Below are 2,604 nucleotides of genomic sequence, written 5' to 3'. Positions count from 1 at the left end.
AAAAAAAAAAAAAAAAATAGAAAGCAAATTCTTATGCCTGAATAACTTCAAAGCCTTCCCATCATTCCAATTTGTAATGATGTTCCTTCCATGAATCGTGACACAATGTGAAGAATGTAACCAATGTTATTGAATGCTACATGTAGAAACTGATGAATGGATATCTGTTAAAAAAAAAAAATTACAGTCAAGAAAGCCCTATGAAGCAGTTATACTCTGTAACACATGGGGTCACCATGAGTTAGAATCAACTTGTGGCACCAGGTTTGGTTTGGTTGGAGATGTGGAGAAGGTACATGAGTTAATCAGTGACTTAGTGGTTATAAAGAGTCCACTTCCTGTGCCCTTGCTCAGGACAACTCTGAGATGTTACCCTGTATTCAGAGCACCTCTGCATGATTGAGTCAAGGGTTCCCTCACTTTGCTTGGCCTCTTTTCCTTTCTTGTGCTAGTTCCTCATTCCCTTACTAACTTTCCAGGAATACTTCAAAATAACTCACTTTCACACAAATCTTTGTCTCATGTTCTTCTGGGGAAACTCAGATGAGAAGGAGCTGATGGAGGAAGCCATGGAATCTCGGGAGGAAATGTACCAGGCAGAGGAAACAGCTGTGCAAAGGCCCTGGGGCATGCCAATGAGTACATTGGTAAGAATCTAGGGAGAGCAGATCCCATGGTCCTTGAAAGCCATTCTAAGGACTTTGATTTCTCTGAGTGTAATTAGAGCCCCTAAGCAGAAGAGTGACATAATATGGATTTATATTTTAAAAAGACCATTTGACTACTCTGCTAAGAAGTGATGGTAGGAGGCAAAGGAGGATTAAGAAGGCTACCCAATAATATAAGTGAAAGACCATGTGACTTGGACCAGTGTGACTTTATAGAATTGGCGAGAAATGGTCAGATTCTGGACATAATTTGAAGGTAGAGCAACAGAATTTGCTGACAGGTTGGATGTGGGACCTGACTGAAACAGAGGAGTCAAGGATTACAAGCAACTAGGAAATATAATAGAAAATGACCTGTAATTCACAATATTAATAAAGCCATAAACCAAACCAAAACCAAACTCACTGCTATCGAGTAGGATCCGACTCATAGTGACCCCTCCTTGGGTTTTCGAGGTAGTAGCACTACGGAAGTAGATTGCCCAATCTTCCTTCTGATGAGGGGCTGGTGAGTTTGAACCACCAGCCTTCTGGTTAGTAGTCAAATGCCTTAGGCACTATGCCACCAGAGCTTCCATTAAAGCCATAAAGTTTGTAGAAATTAATAGGCACTACACAAGGCTTCTATGAAGAATAATTAAAACTCTATTAAAGAATACAAAAGAAGATCTCAATAAATGAAGAGGTATTCTTTGCTCTTGGATGGAACAAAATAAAACCTTATAAAGATAACGTTTTTTTCCCTGAATTGATCAATAATTTTGTCTTAGTTACCTAGTGCTGCCAAAACAGAAATACCACAAGTGGTTGCCTTTAAAGAATCAAAATTTATTTTTTCACAGTTCTGGAAGATGAAAGTCCAAACCAAGGTCTCAGTTGAGCTGATTACTTCTGTGGGCCTCTCTCCTAGTTCTGGAGTCTTCTAGAGATACTTGGCATTTCTTTGCTTGTTCACAGTCCTCACGTGTCATCTGTCTTCTCCTGTGTGTTGTCTTTGTGTCTATTCTGGTGTTTTTATAACTCAAAAGTGATTAGGTTTAGGATCCACCCTACATTGGTTTGCTGGTATGACCTCAATGGATCAACTGATTACACCACACTCATTTATATTATGGAAAGTGATTATATTACATTGTATGTAAGGTAATTATATTAGGTTACATTATTGTTGTTGTTAGTTGCCGTGGAGTTGATTTTGACTGATAGTGATCCTATGTGTGTAGAATAGACCTGCTCCACAGGGTTTTCGTGGATTTGACCTTTTGGAAGCAGATCACCAGGCCTGTCTCTGTAGGTACCTCTGGATGGATGGGTTCAAATAGCCAACATTTCAGTTAGTAGTTGAGTGTTTCACCATTTGTGTCACCCACTGATGTTACAAATTACAGTAGGTAATCTGGTCCATTCAAGGTCAATTGATCTAACCATATGCAATTACTCATTCATGGCAGCAACTAGAATAGCCTAGCCAAGCTGACATATAAAATTAACCATCTCAAATTTAATGAAATCCCAATAGAATTTTCAGCCAGATATTTTGAGGATCTCCACAAAATTATTCTAAAATTTATATGGAAGAATGAAAGTCTATGAATAGATATATTAACTTGGAAAAAGAAGAGCAAAAAGAGGGGCTTGCCTGACCAGATATTACAACAATCTGAACAGTAAAAATAAGCCAGTGGAGCAGAATAGAGTGGTCAGAAGCAGACCTAGATATACATTCAATTAAAAAACCAAACCAAACCAAACTCACTGCAACGGAGTTGAATGGACTCATAGTGACCCCTCCTTGGGTTTCTGAGGCAGTATTTCTATAGAAATATGCCCAGTCTTCCTTCAGAGGAGTGGCTGGTGGGTTTGAACTGCCAGCCTTCTGGTTAGCAGTCAAATGCCTTAGGCACTATGCTACCAGAGCTCCCAAATATATATATAT

This window comes from Orycteropus afer, unplaced genomic scaffold (genome assembly GCF_000298275.1).
Source record: "Orycteropus afer afer isolate SDZICR_OR568_19922 unplaced genomic scaffold, OryAfe1.0 scaffold00053, whole genome shotgun sequence".
Lineage (NCBI taxonomy): Eukaryota > Metazoa > Chordata > Mammalia > Tubulidentata > Orycteropodidae > Orycteropus > Orycteropus afer.
The sequence above is the reverse complement of the archived record's forward strand: the minus strand, read 5'-3'. Positions refer to the sequence as shown.